We start from the raw sequence: 19,141 nt of genomic DNA, 5'->3' as shown, positions 1-19,141 counted from the left end.
CACCCAGGCCCAGAGAGCGGGCGGGTCACGCGGCTTGGCTCTGTCCTTGGAAAGGAGGGGCCAGCCGGGACTCGCCCTCCGCTCGCGGGCTCAGCGGGGACCGACCCCCTGTTGCTGCACGGAGCCCCTCTTTCCCTCCCGGGAAGTTTAAGCTAAGTACGCTGCAGCGATTTCAACAGGGGCCTAAACAAGAAGCTCCTTCACTCGCTCACTCGCACCGACGCGGACACAGGCAGGCACACGGACACGGACAGGGGGAAAGAAAACTTCCCAGGAGAGAGAGCGAGCTCTGTGCAGCCAATGTCTGGGGAGCCGTCCCCTCCCGCGAGCAAGAGAGCAGAGCCTCGGACCTGTCCCCCCGGACGCACGGAGCCCAGAGGGACTCAACGTGCCACGGGCCTTCGCGGGGGACCAAGGGACAAGTGCCGCGACGCGCCCCGACTCCAGGGGGTCACGCTGGCCAGGCCGCCAGCAGGCAGAAAGCCGCCAGGGCCGGGGAAACAGCCCTCCCCTGCCTACAGGGCGGGCTTGGGGGCCAGAGAGCCCCATTTGCCCCTCGGTGCGGGGACGGTGCCGCTCTCTCCTTACAGGGTCGCCCCTCTCTCCGGGCAGCCAAACCGTCGGGGCAAGGGGGCAAAAGGCCAGAGACCCGAGCCCTGCTTACAGGGAGGTCACCCGGCGCAGCGCCGGCCAGGACACCAAAGGTGCCGGCAACGGTGCCGTGGGGAGGCCCCTTTGCCCTGAGCTCCCCCCTCTCCCCCCAGCCCTCTCTTCAGCCCGCCGCTCCTCCTCTCCCTCGCTCTGGCCTCGCAGCTCCTTCACGATGCCTTGTCTTGCTTCTCGAGGAGCTGGTGCTCGGAAGGAAGGCGCAGCCAGGCGCCAGCTCCCCCACCCGGAGGACAGAGCAGAGGCCCCGGCCCTGCTGCCAGGCCCCCCCCGCACCCAAGTTACAGGCCGGCCGGCCTGGCTGCGGCTCACCACCACGGCGCGCTTCAGGAGCTCCGCTTCCCGCCCCGGCCGCAGAGACGGCGCCGCTCACCCCCCTTAGAGGGTTGCCACCTGCCCGGCAGCCTGACCACGGGGTGACGTGGCAAAAGGCCGGCAAAAACCCAAAGACCCGAGCCCTGCTTACAGGGGGGTCACCCGGCACAAAGCCGGTCAGGGCACCAAACGTCTTGGCGACACGCTGGTGCGACCACAGCCCCGGTGACAGGGAGGTCCCTTTGCCCAGAGCGCCCTTCTCCTGCCTCCTCTTGCTGCCCAGACTTCCTCCGCGCCTCGTCCCGCTCCCTCTTGGCCTGCAGCGGTACAGGACGGAGACCTCCACGCCGCTCCGCAGCCTGCTACAAGGGCAGGAGGATGCCGTCAGGTCCGAGAGCGATGCTGGTCCCCGGCGAGAGCTGGCCACAGCACCACCCGAACCCTGGCAGCCCTCCCACCACCACCACCATCCCCCCTCCTTGCGAAAAAAACTCACAGATTGGCTTTCCTCACCCAGTCCGTGCTCCAGCACTTCCTGCAGGGATGTCTACGACGGGCGCTTTTCTCCTCCGGGCTCCTGGCCGCGTTCAGCGAGGCTTGGACCCTCCACCGCCCCTGAGGCGATGGCCGTCCCTCCTCAGGCAGCTCCAGTCCCCTCTCACCGGTCCTGAGGAAGCTCCGCTCCCCCACCCCCCGCCGTTGACGACACTCCCCCCGCCAGGTGATGACACCACCCCACTTCCCCCCACCAGGCGACGACACTGCTCCCCCCCCCTCCCCCGCCGAGGCGACGACACTGCTCCCCCCCCTCCCCCGCCGAGGCGACGACACTGCTCCCCCCCCCTCCCCCGCCGAGGCGACGACACTGCTCCCCCCCCCTCCCCCGCCGAGGCGACGACACTGCTCCCCCCCCCCTCCCCCGCCGAGGCGACGACACTGCTCCCCCCCCTCCCCCGCCGAGGCGACGACACTGCTCCCCCCCCTCCCCCGCCGAGGCGACGACACTGCTCCCCCCCCCCTCCCCCGCCGAGGCGACGACACTGCTCCCCCCCCCTCCCCCGCCGAGGCGACGACACTGCTCCCCCCCCCTCCCCCGCCGAGGCGACGACACTGCTCCCCCCCCCTCCCCCGCCGAGGCGACGACACTGCTCCCCCCCCCCGCCGAGGCGACGACACCGACCCCCTCCCCAAGGCGCCTCCCGTCCCGTCCCCCCCCCCCTGTTCCCAAGTCGATCCGGTACTTCCCCAGGCAGGTTCGACTCCTGCTCGCCCCTTCCCCGGGCAGGTCCCCCTCAGGCGACCGCTCCGCCCCTCACAGCGGCGCTTTGTTCAGAGCGCCCTTCTCTTTCCTCTTGCTGCCCAGACTTCCTCCGCTGCTCCTCCCGCTCGCTCTTGCCTCGCAGGTCCTTCCACACGCAGTGGACATCTCTCCCTTCTCCGCCACCAGCTGCTGCAAGGGCAGTAGTGTGCCGTCAGGTCTGAGAAGGACGCCTGTCCCCGACGAGAAGTGCCCACAGCACCACCCGAACCCCGGCCGCCCTCCAACCCCCCCCTTCCCCCCCGAAAAAAACCTCACAGATCGGCTTTTCTCACCAGAGCCGGTGCTCCAGCACTTCCTGCAGGGACGACTGCGCCGGGCACTCGTCTGCTCCAGGCACCTTGCCGCGCCTGGCGGGTCCAGGACTCTCCTGAGCCCCTCAGACAATGGCGCTCGCCCCCCCACAGGCGACTCGGGTCCACCCCCGCCCGCCCCGAGCCGAGCCGAGCCGATGAGGTCCCCGCCGAGGCGGCGCCGATCGCCGAGCAGCCTTTTCCGGGGGCGCCGCTCCCGCTCCTCTCAGGCGGCCGCGCGGCGCCTCACTGCTGCGCGCGCCGTTCCCGCCCTTCGCCTCAGGCGAAAGCTCCGCCCCTCACGTCGGCGCGCGCCGTTCCCGCCCTGGTCCCGCCCTCTCGCCCTCCCCGGCGCGGCGGCCGCCCGCCCGCACCCTTCACTTCCTCACTCCGCGGGGCTCGGACCCGCAGGCACCGAGGGCGAACGGGAGAAACCGGTCCCTCCCGTAAAGCAAAACGGTGAAGGGACTCGGCTCCTCACCCTAAGAAAAGCTGCCAAGCTCGGGGTCGGTCCCCATCCATCAACTCGAGTGTCCTCATTTTCCTCTCCGCGTGGGGGGTGTGCCGAAAGCGGAGGGACGCAGGCTGCCGGAGGCAGGCAGGGAGGGAGGGAGGCAGGCAGGGAGGGAGGCAGGCAGGCAGGCAGGGAGGCAGGCAGGCAGGGAGGGAGGGAGGCAGGCAGGCAGGGAGGGAGGCAGGCAGGCAGGGAGGCAGGCAGGCAGGGAGGGAGGGAGGCAGGCAGGGAGGGAGGGAGGCAGGCAGGGAGGGAGGGAGGCAGGCAGGGAGGGAGGGAGGCAGGCAGGGAGGGAGGGAGGCAGGCAGGCAGGGAGGGAGGCAGGCAGGGAGGGAGGGAGGCAGGCAGGGAGGGAGGGAGGCAGGCAGGGAGGGAGGGAGGCAGGCAGGGAGGGAGGGAGGCAGGCAGGGAGGGAGGCAGGCAGGGAGGGAGGCAGGCAGGGAGGGAGGGAGGGAGGCAGGCAGGGAGGGAGGGAGGCAGGCAGGGAGGGAGGGAGGGAGGCAGGGAGGGAGGCAGGCAGGGAGGGAGGCAGGCAGGGAGGGAGGCAGGCAGGGAGGGAGGCAGGCAGGCAGGGAGGGAGGCAGGCAGGGAGGGAGGCAGGCAGGGAGGGAGGCAGGCAGGGAGGGAGGGAGGCAGGCAGGGAGGGAGGCAGGCAGGCAGGGAGGCAGGCAGGCAGGGAGGCAGGCAGGCAGGCAGGCAGGCAGGGAGGGAGGCAGGCAGGGAGGGAGGCAGGCAGGGAGGGAGGCAGGGAGGGAGGCAGGCAGGGAGGCAGGCAGGGAGGCAGGCAGGGAGGCAGGCAGGGAGGCAGGGAGGCAGGCAGGGAGGCAGGGAGGCAGGGAGGCAGGGAGGCAGGGAGGCAGGGAGGCAGGCAGGGAGGCAGGCAGGCAGGCAGGGAGGCAGGGAGGCAGGGAGGGAGGCAGGGAGGCAGGCAGGGAGGCAGGCAGGGAGGCAGGCAGGGAGGCAGGGAGGCAGGGAGGCAGGCAGGGAGGGAGGGAGGCAGGCAGGGAGGGAGGGAGGGAGGCAGGCAGGGAGGGAGGGAGGGAGGCAGGCAGGGAGGGAGGCAGGCAGGGAGGGAGGGAGGCAGGCAGGGAGGGAGGGAGGCAGGGAGGGAGGGAGGGAGGCAGGGAGGCAGGGAGAGAGGGAGGCAGGCAGGGAGGCAGGCAGGGAGGCAGGGAGGCAGGCAGGGAGGCAGGGAGGCAGGCAGGGAGGCAGGGAGGCAGGCAGGGAGGGAGGGAGGCAGGCAGGGAGGGAGGCAGGCAGGCAGGCAGGGAGGCAGGCAGGCAGGGAGGCAGGCAGGCAGGGAGGGAGGCAGGCAGGGAGGGAGGCAGGCAGGCAGGGAGGGAGGGAGGCAGGCAGGGAGGGAGGGAGGCAGGCAGGCAGGCAGGCAGGGAGGGAGGCAGGCAGGCAGGCAGGGAGGGAGGCAGGCAGGCAGGCAGGGAGGGAGGCAGGCAGGGAGGGAGGGAGGCAGGCAGGCAGGGAGGGAGGGAGGCAGGCAGGCAGGGAGGGAGGCAGGCAGGGAGGCAGGCAGGGAGGGAGGCAGGCAGGGAGGGAGGGAGGCAGGCAGGCAGGCAGGCAGGGAGGGAGGCAGGCAGGGAGGGAGGGAGGCAGGCAGGGAGGGAGGGAGGCAGGCAGGGAGGGAGGGAGGCAGGGAGGGAGGGAGGCAGGGAGGGAGGGAGGCAGGGAGGGAGGGAGGCAGGGAGGGAGGGAGGCAGGCAGGCAGGGAGGGAGGCAGGCAGGGAGGGAGGCAGGCAGGGAGGGAGGCAGGCAGGGAGGGAGGCAGGCAGGGAGGGAGGCAGGCAGGCAGGCAGGGAGGCAGGCAGGCAGGGAGGCAGGCAGGCAGGGAGGCAGGCAGGCAGGGAGGGAGGGAGGCAGGGAGGGAGGGAGGGAGGCAGGCAGGGAGGGAGGGAGGCAGGCAGGGAGGGAGGGAGGCAGGCAGGGAGGGAGGCAGGCAGGGAGGGAGGCAGGCAGGGAGGGAGGCAGGCAGGGAGGGAGGCAGGCAGGGAGGGAGGCAGGGAGGGAGGCAGGCAGGGAGGGAGGCAGGCAGGGAGGGAGGCAGGCAGGCAGGGAGGGAGGCAGGCAGGGAGGGAGGCAGGCAGGCAGGGAGGGAGGCAGGCAGGGAGGGAGGCAGGCAGGCAGGGAGGGAGGGAGGCAGGGAGGGAGGGAGGCAGGCAGGGAGGGAGGCAGGCAGGGAGGGAGGCAGGCAGGGAGGGAGGCAGGCAGGGAGGGAGGGAGGCAGGCAGGGAGGGAGGCAGGCAGGCAGGGAGGGAGGGAGGCAGGCAGGGAGGGAGGGAGGCAGGCAGGGAGGGAGGCAGGCAGGCAGGGAGGGAGGGAGGCAGGCAGGGAGGGAGGGAGGCAGGGAGGGAGGCAGGCAGGGAGGGAGGCAGGCAGGGAGGCAGGCAGGCAGGGAGGGAGGCAGGCAGGGAGGCAGGCAGGGAGGGAGGCAGGGAGGGAGGCAGGGAGGGAGGCAGGGAGGGAGGCAGGCAGGGAGGGAGGCAGGCAGGGAGGGAGGCAGGCAGGGAGGCAGGCAGGGAGGCAGGCAGGGAGGCAGGCAGGGAGGGAGGCAGGCAGGGAGGCAGGCAGGGAGGCAGGCAGGGAGGCAGGGAGGCAGGCAGGGAGGCAGGCAGGGAGGGAGGCAGGCAGGGAGGCAGGCAGGGAGGCAGGCAGGGAGGCAGGCAGGGAGGCAGGCAGGCAGGGAGGGAGGCAGGGAGGGAGGCAGGCAGGCAGGGAGGCAGGCAGGGAGGCAGGCAGGGAGGCAGGCAGGGAGGGAGGGAGGCAGGGAGGCAGGCAGGGAGGGAGGCAGGGAGGGAGGGAGGCAGGCAGGGAGGGAGGCAGGCAGGGAGGGAGGCAGGCAGGGAGGGAGGCAGGCAGGGAGGCAGGGAGGCAGGGAGGCAGGGAGGCAGGGAGGCAGGGAGGCAGGCAGGGAGGGAGGGAGGCAGGCAGGGAGGCAGGGAGGCAGGCAGGCAGGGAGGCAGGCAGGCAGGGAGGGAGGGAGGCAGGCAGGCAGGGAGGGAGGGAGGCAGGCAGGCAGGGAGGGAGGCAGGCAGGGAGGGAGGCAGGCAGGGAGGGAGGCAGGCAGGGAGGGAGGCAGGGAGGCAGGCAGGCAGGGAGGGAGGCAGGCAGGCAGGCAGGGAGGGAGGGAGGGAGGCAGGCAGGCAGGGAGGGAGGCAGGCAGGGAGGGAGAGTTGGGGTAAGTGAAGGGCAGGAAAAAGTAGAGGCCAAAATGTGGTGGAATGAACAAAATGACTGGCAGGCTGCAGGAAAGTGGAGGCCTAGACGCCACAGGGCAAATTTCTGCCAGGAAAGAGGAGATGCCGGAAGGAGGTGCACGCTCTGATGGGCATTAGTGTTTGAAAAGGGCTGGATAGCCAAAAAGGGATGAGAGGCCCTGGTGGAATTAGAGACGGTGAAATCACTTAGAAAAGGAAGGGGGGGAGGGATCTACAGGCATATGTTGGAAGCAAAACAGGATCACGGAGCAAGACAGAGGAAGAGAGGTAATGATGGGTCGAGACTAGAAAGACAGAGAGAAATCACCTGTGGGGGGAAAGGAAGGTGGGAAGGGGGGAGAGCAAGGGACGGTCAAGAAGACAGAGGGATTGAAGGCATGAGAGAGCAAGAGATTGAGAAAGGGAGAGGGATCGGGACGGGCTACAAGCTGAAAGGGAAAGGCCAACGGAGCAGAAGGGAAGGGCACGGGAGCTGGGCACGAGTTTGTACTAGGAAAGTGAGATGGGGAGTCTAAATAATCTTAAGATTGATGGTGCAAGACTTGTGCAAAAACAAAAGGAGGCGTATGGGGCTGTTTGCAAAGACATACCAGGTGCTGATCACATCGCTAGGCTGCAATCTCCTAGCCTGAAGAGGAGTTTCTTCTGGTCCGTGAAGTTGTATGTTCCAGCAACAAATCACCCGAGATTCCAGCACAAACTGGCCTGGCGGTCTGGGCAGGGCCCAGGGAACAACTGAGGCTGCGCAGAGGAACAGGGTGAAAAGTTCATCCGCGAGGAAGAAGAGGTGCTTCATCTATAGAACCCTTGCCCAGAAATTTGCAACCCCTGCCCGGAACTTGAAGAGCTCATGGCGCAGGCACAAGGGGAGGAGACCTGATTGCCGTGAGGAGCGAGGGGAGGCGGGGGTAGGCTATGTGTATGTACAGGCGTTCTGTGAACGTGCACTATTCTGCGACAGATCAGCCGGGCGGGAGCTGCAAACCACGCGCATGCTTGTGGTGGAGCGATTCCCCATGTGCCCGGTGCTGGATGAACATACCCGCCTTGTGACTCCACAGTTACAGAGCGATTCCTCCGCAAAACAGAGAGACTGAGCCTTCAGCAGGTTCAAAACCATCATTCCATGTGATTGTGCAAAGAGCACATCAAGGCACGAATAAAGGGAGTGTGGAAAAGCTGCAAGAGACGGGAACAAAGCGGAGGCCAGAAAAAAAAGCAGAGGCCAGAAAAAAAAGCCGAAATTAAGAGTAATTGGAGGCCAAATCAGGGCAGAAGCACCAAAATGTTTGAAAGACTGCAAGGAAGCAGACCTTAGAAGTATCTTATTTTGTGAGATGTGGGGGGAAGATGTATTTAGCAGGCCGTGGTGGAGTGGTATTTCGCAGGAGCGCAGCATTATCTTGCTTCATCTCAAAGGTAATTTGTATATTGGGGGGGGAGTGTTATACCAGGGGGGAGGCATTTTGTGCAGACAGGGGTAAACCGTATTTCTGGGGGGCAGAGAGTTTTATAATGGGGGGGAGGGTGGAGTACGGGAGGGGGAATATTATTGGGGGTAGCATTACATCAGTCTGTGTGTGTGGGAGTACTGGGTGAGTATTATTTTGCAGGGCGATAGCAACATTTCACATGATGGGAGAAGAGTCATTTTGCTTGGGGGGGCGAGCCTTACTTCAGCAGGGGGCAGAGAGAGCATTATGGGGGGGGAAAGGAGTACATTATTTCACTGGGAGAGGTAGTAGTATTCCACGGGGGGGTGGGTGTAATATTTCTGGGGGTATTATTGGGCGAGTATTATTTGGAAGGGTGCATTATTCTACCGGGTGGGCGGGGGAAGGAAGGGCGGCATGAGGGGTGGGGATTTTTCACAGCAGTATCATTTCAGTGGCGGAGCTGTATTTCACAGGCAGAAGTATTGTTATTTTGCAGGGGTGGGGGAGTATTATTGGGGGACAATCATTTCGGGGGGGATTATTATTTCGCTGGGGGTGCAGGGGCAGCAGGAGTATTATTTTGCAGGGGTATATTTTGAGGTCAGAGCATTTCCACGTGATTATTTGCTGGGGGACTTTTTAGAGGGGACTATTTTACAGGAAGTGTTTCAGGGTAGGGTATTTGAGGGGATCATTTCTGTGGGGAGCCTGGGGGGGGGCAGTATTGGTGGGGTCGGCATTTACAGGGCGAGTATTTTAGGGCAGGAGTGGTGTGGTGAAAGAGCGCCAAGGCAGCGATGGGGAGCAGGGCGGGGGGATCAGCAAGGAGAGGAGGCAGCACGGAGGCATCTAGAAGAGAGGTGAGCCACAGGGAGCTGGACAGCAGGAGACGACTGCGGAAGAGAGAGACAGGCAGTAGGATGCTGGCCTGGAACCAACAAGAGGAACAGAGAGGACAGAGGTGGAACATGAGAGAAGGCAGGAAGAGAGAACAAGAGAGAGAGATGAAGCCATCAACAGTCGAGACAAGGAGCAGCACAAAGGGTCTGAGAGAGGGCGAGGTGAACAGGGTGGAGGACGGGGACAGGGAGATACAGGAGCAGGGGAGGCATGAGCAAGGTCACAGCATAGAGGCAGGAAGACAAGGAGGGAGGGAAATAGGGAGGCAGGGATATGGAGCGGCAGACAGGCACGGCGAGGATAAGAATGCCAGGGAACAGGCCAGAGAAAGCTGTGGGCAGAAAGAGACCCCAAAGCTGACCTGGACCAAGAATTGCAAAGGAAAAAAATAGCACTAGGCTACAGGAGAGAAACAGAGGATGACAAAAAGGAAGGAGAGGGAGCAGGACCAAGGCATATAGAAAAAAGAAAAAGGGAAAGTCTGAAGAAGACACAAGAGGGAGTGGGAGCAGGGAAGAAGGAGAACAGAGGTAAAGGGAAAAAAAAAAAAATAAAGAAAAAAAAAATCACAGCACCATGGGATAGAGATGGGGCCAGGGGAGATCCCAAAACATACAAGACGGACAACAAGGCCCTGAGGGTCCGCGACTCACCGCAGCTGTCGCTCTCAGCGCTGCCAAGAAAAATTTGCCAATTCAGACCCTTCTTTCTCCTTCTCTCCTCCCTTCCTCTTCTGGAGGTGCAGTCGCTCAGCTGCCCTCCACCTCAAAGAACACGCGGGTGTCTCTCAGCTCTTACAAGACACAGCTTCCTGCACACGAAGCCTCGCTCCCTCCCTGCATGGCCGTACCACACTCCGGGTGACGCGCACGGACCCTGATCGCACGCTGGCGGTCCGGCCCGCTGCGGACTGTACAGAGGGCTCCTGCCTCGCCCAGAGAGGCAGGCTCTCTCTTCCTGCAGTGGAAGGCAGCTGCTGCCCACATGCCCTTGATTTTCTTCTTTCCCTTTCTCAGGCCTCTGCAGCTTCAGCTGTGGCAGCTCCTGTCCACAGCCAGAAAACGTCCCAGGGGCCTGTCCCTTCTCACCTCTCTGCTGCGAGGAGCACAAGGGCAGGCAGAGAACCCCACACAGTTCTGAAGTGGGTCCAGTCGACAGCATCCCCAGGGAAGGAACAGGCAAGCGCGGCCCCGGTGAGGCCTCTGGGAGAAGGTGAAGCGACTGCCGTTATTCCCGTAGATCGCCCCTGGCCGGAGCCCCCCTTCCACAGGGGCTCCTGCGGAGGCGCCAAGGGCCGGCTTGCCGCCATCCCCGCGGGGCTCGGGGGTGACCTGGGGCTACGGGACGGGATTCAGGGTAGAGGTGCGAGACCTGGGGCCAGGACACGGTGCGGGCAAGGCCAGTGCCAGCTCAAGGGGAGCTCTGGCAAGCTGGGGAGGCACCCGGCACCAACCCCCGGGGGACACCCATCTTCTTCCCCTCTGCCTTTGTCCCAGCCCTCGGGTAACTCCCTGGGGCTCCCCCGGCCCGGTTCACCTCCAGGAGAGCCGAGGCCTGACACAGCAGGCGGTGTGAAGCTTCCTGCCCCACCGCTGCCGTGTGGCCAGCGGGCAGGAGGGGCCCCCACACCTGCCAAAGGGGCGGGCCGGCCTCACCGGCGGCCTCGGCCCTCGCCCACCACCAGGAATCACGCCCAGCAAGCCTCACGCTGCGGCAGCAGGAAGGCGGCTCTGGCGGTGCCGCACACCTGTGCGGGGCCGGCGCTGCAGTCCTGCCCTTCGCGCACCGAGCGCCCGCCGGCAGCGTGACGTGGGGCGGCGGCGGCATTTCCTTACCAGGAGGGGGCACCGAGCGTGGCCGCACCCCCCCACGGGCATCGGAGCATCGCACTGACGTTGCTGGCGGGCGGCAGCGTGGGGCACGGGGCCACCTCTGTGTCGCCCACCGACAGCACCGTGTGGCGTTTGCCAGGCAGCGGCGGTGAGCGCGGGCGAGCGCCACCCCCCGCGCGAGCGGCGGCCGAGCGGCACGTCACTGCGCACACGCTCTCGAGGAACGGGCACGACGCTTGGCGGGGAGCAGCTGGAAGCCCCCGGGAACCCACGTGAAAGCGGCAACAAAACTATCCCTCGTGCTGCGCCACAGGGGCCGCGGCGGTAGCGAGGACTGCGCCGCGCTACGGGCGCCCACGAGCGGTGCGGCTGCCTGGCAGCCGAGTCTGCAGAACCTACAGCTCCTGGCACGCGCTGGCCAACGCGGCACGGCCGCCTGCACGCCAAGCGCTGTAAGACCCCGCATCCCAGCGTGACCCAGGGAACCAACGCGGCTGGCCAGAAACCCCACACGCCAGGACCACAGCTCCCGCTGGGTTGCGAGAGGCAGTTTTCTCTGCTTTCTGACCCTGCAGCAACACCGTTGCTCACCCCTCCGAACCCCCACCAGTGCACCCAGAAGCCTCACCACCGGCTCGGGGCAGCCCCTGCCACCACCTCCAACGCTGCCACCCTGCAGGCACCGCCATCCTCCCCAGGAGCTGCCAGCTGATGGCACGGCTCCACTCACCTTCTCCCTCGGTGCAGCCAGGGCCCAGCAATGCTCAGCGACTGCTCTGCTCCTCCCTTGGTTGACACCGACCCCTCCGACGGCTGCCTTGCTCTTAACAGCAGCACCCGCCCCTCCACCCGGAGCAAGCCCTTTACAGGGAGGGGCCGCTGCCATCAGCCTCACTGCCCACACCTGGGGCCCCTCCAGCCCCAGCCCACAGCTGGAGGCCATCACCCACCCCCACAGAGCATCATCACCCCTCCCAGCCCCTCACCTGGGGCAAAGGAAGCACAAAAGGCAGCCGGCAGCCAGCAAGTGTTTATTCAGTCACACACAGAACAAGTCCCAGAAGGGAGTGAGTCTGCTCCGGGGCTCAGGGCCCCTAATGCTGCCCCTGCCCCTGGCACACCTTGGCGCTTGTTCCCGGAGCCACGCTCCTCAGTCCAGCCGGGAACAGTCAGTCGGTTCCTGGAGCAACAAGCTGCAGGGCAGAGCTGGAAACTGCCAAACATGAGGAGAAAGATGCAGGACACAAGAAGACAGAAGAAAGGTGGCAGCTAGCTGACTAGTACAGGGGTAGAGAGAAAACAAGAGATGAGCAATGGGGCGGTGAGAGGATGGGGACAGGGAACCCAGCGTGGATATGCAGAAAAAAAAGCAGCAGGGAGAGAAGAAAACAGGCAGCAGAAAGAAGGAGGAGGAGCAGGACAGAAACCAACAAAGAAGGACGAGGAGCAGCATAGAGATGCAGAAAAAAAAAAAGCTGGGATGGGTGGCACAACAGACATGGAGGGGAAAAAAAAAAAGGGGGGGAGCAGGGAGCTAGACCAAGCAAGATGGAAGAAAGACCAAAAAGCTCCAGAGAACAGGGCACAGAGGGAGGAAAAAGCAACGGCGATGGGGAGTCAGGACAGCAAACCATGGGAAGGAACACAAAACAAATCACATCGCTACATGTGACAGGGCAGAGAAGGAAGAATTAGGAAACAGGGACAGAGACACAGAAAAAGAGAGACCTGGAGCCAAAAACTAATCCTGATGCATACAGAAAGAAGGGGGGTGGGGGTGGGGGGGTGTATTCTAAAACAGGGGAAACAGAGACAGAGAGATGGAGAAAAGACAAAAGCAACAGACTACAAGGCATCGAGAGAGGAATTACTGAATAGTAACAGAGCGCCAGCCAGAAACAGGCCACAAAGCAGCAAAGATCACAGGGGGTACGGGGCACAGAGGAAGGAATTCGCAAACCCGGCACAAGGAGCCAGACAGAGAGAGAGCGAGGCAAAAATTAAATGGTGAAAAGAGACAGACCGCAGGGCAGAGGGAGGAATTGATAAACAGGGACAGGGCACCCGACAGAGCATGATGGAGAACAGGGAAAAAAAAAAATAGCAGCAAGCTACAGGGAAGAGGGAGGAATTAAAGAACAGTGACTGGAAGACAGACAGCGACACATGGAGAGAGAGAAGACAAAAGAGCGATGGGCAACAAGATGGATAGGGAGGAAATGAAAAACAGCAGAAGGGAGTCAGCCAGAGAGAAAGACACCGAGGAAAAAGGCCAGACAGTCTATGAGGGACGGAGGTAGGAATGAAAAACGGGGGACAGGGAGCAGGAAAGAGAGAGATGGAGATCGCAGGGAATAGCAGCGGGTGCAGGAAGAAGAAAGGGGCATCAATAGGAACAGGGAGCTGGACAGAGAGGGATGGAGAAAGGCAACAAGAGCGGCAGGGTACAGGGCAGAGAAAGGGAAGACCTACAAGATGGGGACAGGGAGATGCTCCAAGCAAGACGGAAGATACAGGTGAGCAAAAAAAGTTGAGCAGCACCAGAAAGAGAGGAGTCTAGGAGAAAGACAGGGAGGGACCAGGCCACACAAGAGGGATGAGAGGGGCCCAAGAGCTCGGGACTTACTGCAGTTCTCCGCGCTGCCAGGAGAATTTGACAGGTCAGACTCCTCCTTCTGTTTGCCTTCTCCCTTCCTCTTCTACAGCTCCAGGTGCCTGGCTGTCCTCCACTTATGAGAATATGTAGGTGTCTCACAGCTCTTACGAGATGAGGCCTGCTAGACACAGAACCTCATTCAATCACACACTACATGCAGGAGTAGGACAGAGGAAAGAGAGAGAAACCGAGAAGTGAGGAGCAGAACGGAAGGATCGAGAGAGAAATGGACTGAGGAGTGATGCAAAAGGTACAGAACAAGCAGTCAGAAGTGCAGACAGAAAAAGAAAAGGGAGCAGCAAGACAAGAGAGAGAAAGTGAGAGAGAAAGGGGGAGCAAGGCAGAAGAAAAGAAAGAAAAGATATAGAGAAGAAGAAAAAAAAAATCACAGCATGGGAAAGAGAAGGGCGGGAAGGGACTGGGACATACAAGGGGGGCGACAGGGCCCCGAGGGCCCGGGACTCACCGCGGCTCTCGCTCCCGGCACTGCCGGGAGAACTGGACAGGTCAGATGCTTCTTTCTCCTTCCTTCCTCCTGCCCCTCCTCTTCTTCTGAAACTCCACTCGCCCGGCTGACCTCCCCCTAAAAGAATACGCGGGTGTCTCTCGGCTCTTACAAGACGTGGCTTCCGACACACGCAGCCTCGCTCGCTCGCTCGCTCCGCGGCCGTTCCGCGCCTGGGTCCGGCCCGCTGCGGACTGTGCAGAGGGCTCCTCGCTCACCCGGAGAGGCAGGCGCTCTCCTCCTGCAGGGCGAGGCGGCTGCTGCCCACATGCCCTTGACGTTCTCCTTCCTTCCCTTTCTCCGGCCCCTCCAGCTCCAGCCGCGGCGGCTCCCGCCCCGCTGCCCACGGCCGGGAAGGCTCGGCTCCGCCCGTCCCTTCTGGCCCCCGAGCCGTGAGAAGCGCCAGGCCGGGCAGAGACACCCCACGCCAGCCCGAGCTGGGCGCAGCCGGCGGCATCCCCGGGGCAGGAACGGACACGCGCGGCCCCAGCGCGGCCTCGGGAGGGGGCACGGAGGCGGCAGGGACCCTTATTGCCGCGGACCGGACCGGCCGCAGCCCCAACACTCACCTCCGCCGCGCACGCGCACTCCCGGGAGACGCCGCCGCCGCGCATGCGCACCCCCGGGCCGGGGGCACACCGCGTCTCGGGGAGCCGCGGGCAGCCCGCGGGAAACCGCCACAAAACCGCGTCTCGGGCCGCGCCGCGGGGCCGCGCCGGTACCGAGGGCTGTGCCGTGCCGCGCGCGCCCGCCAGCGCCGCAGCTGCGGGGAACCGAGAGCGCAGAAACTGCAGCTCCCGGCGTGCCCCGGGGAGCCAACATGGCCGACCGGAAGCCCCCTGCACCTGACTACGGCTCCCGCCGCGCCGCCCGCGCACCCGGAAGCCCGGCCGAGCGCAGCCCCGCGCGGCTCCGGGCAGCGCCGCCGCCGCCCGGCCCCGACGCGGAGCGGCCTCCGCCCCCGGTCCCGCCGCACCTTTCCCCGCAGCCGCCCGGCCCCGCTCCTGCCTCGGCTCGCACCGGCTCCTCCTCCAGCACCGGCCCCGGACAGGGAGGGGTCGCTGCCTGCAGCCTCCCTGCCCGCCCCTGCGGCTCCTCCGGCCCGGCCCACGCTCCCCCCCCCCCGGTAACTATAGCGACCAGCACCGTTAATAAACGCCGGAGATGCCCGTCGCTCCTCCGAGCTCGCGCTCTATGGGCCGCCGGTCCTCCGGTCGCGGGGCCGCCGCCGCGCACGCGCACTCCGGGGGCCGCCCGGCGCAGCCGCACGCCGCAGGTCGCCTCTCCCCGCCGGGGGAACCTTCCCCGGGCAGCGGGAGCAGCCGCTGGGCGAGACCGCTCCGGTGCGCGGGCCGACGGGACCAACGCTGCCAAATCTTATAACCCCCCGGAGAGGGAGGAGCTCCGGCACGGCCGCAGCGCAGGGCAGCGCAGTCTCGCCTTGTGACCCAGAACTCAGCGGGGTGACCGAAGTGTCGGTCAGAGCAGCCTCAGGGCTCTTCGGACGGGTGGAAGGGGGAGGAAAGCCTGTGACAACGCGACACGGGAGCGCAGAGTTGTTTTAAGGACGAAACAGCGTAACTTCGGTCCCTGGGAGACCAGTACAGTAACTATTAAAAGCACACGTATTGTTAGATATTTTTCCTAAACTCACATTTATCCAATTTAGTTTTTCAAATCCTGGTGATAGCAGAAATAGTTTTTTAAAAAAACCCAGATAAATCCAGGAACATTTCTGCCCGCGTTCAGCCGCTCTTCTGGAGCGTACGCTAGGAGCTGGAGAACCCGAGCAAGCTGTCTGATTATATTTACGGCAGCTCTGGCCCCGACAGCTCCCCCGTCCGTCCCCTTGCCAGGAACTAGCGCCGCGGCGGCTACAGCTCAGCCCAAAGCCAAACCGACACCGACCTCGGCTCTGGAAAGCGCCACCTCATCTCCCCCCGTTTTGCTGATTAGGGATATCAATTCAACTCAGACACCGGAGTGAAAGGAGCAGGCGTATTTTATTAGAAATAACTAAATAACAGAAGAATATGGAAAACACGCAGTCAGGAAAGACGGAATAGTGCACTCACACAGACAGGAAAATACAGGGTAACGCATCAAATCCTGACTGCCTGAGAGAGAGGGAACAGCGATTAAAAAAGATCCCTCAGCACCTGCACCCGTTGCCATCACCCAGACCCGCAGGCAGCCCCGGTTACAGCGAGGGTTTGCAGAGCCTTTCCCGGCAAGTGGGAAACCCTACGCGGTGCGTCCACCCGTAGGTGAGGCCTCCAAAGTCGCTGTGAGCGGGTCCACCCTTCTATACCCCAAAATCGGCAAGCCAGAAGAGCTGGCACCTTGGTTTGGAGCGGAAATATCTGGTTTCAATCTCACATTAGATTCCCCCGGAGCCTGGCCAGGGCTCAGGGGAGAAGCTAAGGGAGCTCCTCTGCTTACCCAGGCAGACTAGGTGCAAGGGCTCACGTCAGGCCACAGGGCCAGACTACGGTCTCCACGACCCGGTTATTTTATCCCCACACAAAGAAAGATAAATGTACATTCAAGAGAGCCACGTCTTCCACACCTGTTTCACTAACGATGACATACTGAGTGAGCAGCTTCGGCTCAGGGCCTGTTGTTCAGGCTTCGATACTTCCACTTTTTACATCGGAATAGGTGGTTGGTTATCACTTAGTAAAATACCTGTTAGCACAATGGTTAACAGTTACAAAATACACAGGACTCGTCTACAAGTCAACTCTGGCTTGGCCCTATTGTCCAAGCCTTAGCGCTTCACCCCGAGAGTCCCCTTGCAAGCAGCCAGGACCAACACACGCCGCAAACATTCCAGCGGCTGCCAAAGGTTAAAATCCCACGCGCAGCGCCACGTGGCAGGCAGCGGTTAAAGCCGAGTTGGGCAGAAAAGGAGCTAAATGGGGAACACGCAGTTGGAGAAAGCATCTGATTGAGTACTTGCTCACGAGGCAAAGAAAACATCCCCAAAGGGGCAGGGACGCTGGAGGCGACCACAGCCCAGGTGACAGGGAGATCCCCTGCCCAGGAGGGCTTTCTCTCGCCTCTTTGCCGGACCGCTGCCGCTACTCCTCCCGCTCGCTCTTGCCTCGCAGGTCCTTCTGCACGCGGTGGATGTCTCTCCCTTCTTCTCCACGACCAACTGCTGCAAGAGCAGGAGAATGCCATCAGGTCTGAGAGCGACGACGGTCCTGGGTGAGAGCTGGCCACAGCACCACCTGAACACCGGCCGCCCTCACACAGCCCTATACCCCCGCCCCCCCGAAAAAACCTCACAGATCGGCTTTTCTTACCCAATCGGTGCTCCGGTGCTGCCACACGTGGAGTCGCGGCGGGCGCTGGAGCTGGGCTCGGAGTCGGGCACTCTGGGCAAACGGAGCTGGGCATGCAGAGCGGCGGCCACCGAGGCTGCGCCCCTGCTTACAGGGGGCTCGAGCCGCTGCCGGGACTGCAAAGTGCCCGGGACTGCAGGGCACGGGCCAGGCCCCGACTTACAGGGCAGCCCCGGTCCCAAAGGCCCACGAGGCCCCTCCTCTCCGCTACAGGGGCACCCTGACCCGCACCCCGCTAACAGGGCCGCCACCCCACGCAAGGCGCCAGCCAAGCACTATCGAGAGTGCTGGGCGCTGTCTGCCCTGAAGGCAGGTGAATCGGCAGCAGCGGCCCTTTCCCAAGAGGTTCTGGGGGCTGGGGAAGCAGAACTTCCCGAGGGGGGTTCCTCATCGCTTGGGAGAAGCTGCCGCGTCACTGCGGAGCAGCTGGTTGCAAGGGGCTGGCGGCTGAGGCCCACCCGTGCTGCCTGTCCCCCTAAATCTCCCCCTGCCCTGCCGTACCCCTGTCCCCTCTCCCTCTATGCTTTAAGCCCCCAGGCCGCCGGGCACCACCAGGTGAGAAAATGGGGTCTGAGGCGGCTCAGGCCGGGGCAGGGGGCAGGAGGGAGGGCCAGGGGCCAGAGCACGCTGAGGGAAGGTCCCTCAGGCGGCCAGCTTCCCCGTCGTCCAGGCAGAGGAGCTGGCGCCCGACCGCGCCATCCTTCCAGGCACCAGCTCCCGGAGAAGGAAGAAGGAAGAGGCATCCGTGGCCTGCGGAAGAAACTACGAGGCGAGGGCAAGCGAGAGGAGGAGCGGCACGCTGAAACCGGGGAAAGAGAAAGGGGCTGCGGGCAAAGGGCCCTCCCTGTCCCACGGCTGCTGTGGGACAAGAGCATCCTGGGCGCTTTTGGGAGGGTCTCGAGGACTCTGGGGCAGGTACTTGGCTCAGGGCCGTTCCCTGCGTTTCTAGAGGCTACCGCGGTTCTCGGTGAAGGGGACACAACTGCCGAGCCTTTGCCCTCGAAGGCCGGGGGCCGCAGACGCCCGCTCGCTACCCGCTCCTCCTGCCGAGGGCGGGGGACGGGCACAACCCTGCTTACAGGGCCGTCGGGTCAGAGGGCTCCACGGCTCGTGGCACTCGCCCCGAGTACGGGGCCGGCACGCTGGCAGGTCGCCAGCAGGACAGGCAGCCACCCAGGCCCAGAGAGCGGGCGGGTCACGCGTCGGCCGTGCTACGACCGCGCGGCTTGGCTCCGTCCTTGGAAAGGAGGGGCCAGCCGGGACTCGCCCTCCGCTCGCGGGCTCAGCGGGGACCGACCCCCTGTTGCTGCACGGAGCCCCTCTTTCCCTCCCGGGAAGTTTAAGCTAAGTACGCTGCAGCGATTTCAACAGGGGCCTAAACAAGAAGCTCCTTCACTCGCTCACTCGCACCGACGCGGACACAGGCAGGCACACGGACACGGACAGGGGGAAAGAAAACTTCCCAGGAGAGAGAGCGAGCTCTGTGCAGCCAATGTCTGGGGAGCCGTCCCCTCCCGCGAGCAAGAGAGCAGAGCCTCGGACCTGTCCCCCCGGACGCACGGAGCCCAGAGGGACTCAACGTGCCACGGGCCTTCGCGGGGGACCAAGGGACAAGTGCCGCGACGCGCCCCGACTCCAGGGGGTCACGCTGGCCAGGCCGCCAGCAGGCAGAAGGCCGCCAGGGCCGGGGAAACAGCCCTCCCCTGCCTACAGGGCGGGCTTGGGGGCCAGAGAGCCCCATTTGCCCCTCGGTGCGGGGACGGTGCCGCTCTCTCCTTACAGGGTCGCCCCTCTCTCCGGGCAGCCAAACCGTCGGGGCAAGGGGGCAAAAGGCCAGAGACCCGAGCCCTGCTTACAGGGAGGTCACCCGGCGCAGCGCCGGCCAGGACACCAAAGGTGCCGGCAACGGTGCCGTGGGGAGGCCCCTTTGCCCTGAGCTCCCCCCTCTCCCCCCAGCCCTCTCTTCAGCCCGCCGCTCCTCCTCTCCCTCGCTCTGGCCTCGCAGCTCCTTCACGATGCCTTGTCTTGCTTCTCGAGGAGCTGGTGCTCGGAAGGAAGGCGCAGCCAGGCGCCAGCTCCCCCACCCGGAGGACAGAGCAGAGGCCCCGGCCCCGCTGCCAGGCCCCCCC

General features: G+C 64.6%; 1 long non-coding RNA gene across 1 annotated transcript; it reads right to left on the bottom strand.

Moving 5' to 3' along the window:
- Positions 1 to 11,571: 11,571 nt before the first annotated feature.
- LOC141960471 (uncharacterized) lies at positions 11,572 to 13,858 on the bottom strand. Its single transcript, XR_012633645.1, has 3 exons — positions 13,624 to 13,858; positions 13,128 to 13,278; positions 11,572 to 11,714 (listed from the first exon to the last, which is right to left on the bottom strand). It is a non-coding gene; the product is annotated as an uncharacterized LOC141960471 (long non-coding RNA).
- Positions 13,859 to 19,141: the final 5,283 nt, after the last annotated feature.

This window comes from Athene noctua, chromosome 5, assembly GCF_965140245.1.
Source record: "Athene noctua chromosome 5, bAthNoc1.hap1.1, whole genome shotgun sequence".
NCBI classification, from domain to species: Eukaryota; Metazoa; Chordata; class Aves; order Strigiformes; family Strigidae; genus Athene; species Athene noctua.
This window is presented reverse-complemented; position numbering and strand designations above follow the sequence as displayed.